The 595-nt window shown below is 45.5% G+C and overlaps 1 pseudogene; it reads right to left on the bottom strand.

The window, feature by feature from the left end:
- Positions 1-245: 245 nt before the first annotated feature.
- Positions 246-362, bottom strand: LOC113056565 (uncharacterized; annotated as a pseudogene).
- Positions 363-595: the final 233 nt, after the last annotated feature.

Below are 595 nucleotides of genomic sequence, written 5' to 3'. Positions count from 1 at the left end.
TAGGAGGCCAAAATGGTCAGTGGCAAATGGGCGAATTTTGCCAGGATGCTGAGGTCACACCTCTACTCTTTTTGAAAGACATCCTGGGATTTTTTTGATGACCACAGGTAAACAGGACCTCAGTTTAACGTCTCATCCGAAGGACGGTGCTTGTTGACAGTATAGTGTCCCCATCATTACACTGGGGTGCTAGGACCCACACAGAACACAGGGTGAGCACCCCCTGCTGGCCTCACTAACACCTCTTCCAGCAGCAACCTAGTTTTCCCAGGAGGTCTCCCATCCAGGTACTGACCAGGCTCAGCCCTGCTTAGCTTCAGAGGGCAACTGATCTTGGGCTCCAGGGTGATATGGCTGCCAGTTTTATTGATTTATTAATTTTGATTTTGATTAATGTTTCCTTTACAGTATGGATTACCTCAAGGCTCAGTACTAGGACCATTACTCTTCACACATTACATGTTACCCTTGGGAGATATCATCAGGAAACTCTGTTAGCTTTCACTGTTATGCTGATGATACTCAGCTGCTCTATAATTCTTTGCGTCCCGGAGAAACATACCAATTTGAAAAACGAATGGAATGCATAGTTGAT

This window comes from Carassius auratus, chromosome 37 (assembly GCF_003368295.1).
Source record: "Carassius auratus strain Wakin chromosome 37, ASM336829v1, whole genome shotgun sequence".
Taxonomy (NCBI): domain Eukaryota; kingdom Metazoa; phylum Chordata; class Actinopteri; order Cypriniformes; family Cyprinidae; genus Carassius; species Carassius auratus.
The sequence above is the reverse complement of the archived record's forward strand: the minus strand, read 5'-3'. Positions and strand labels throughout refer to the sequence as shown.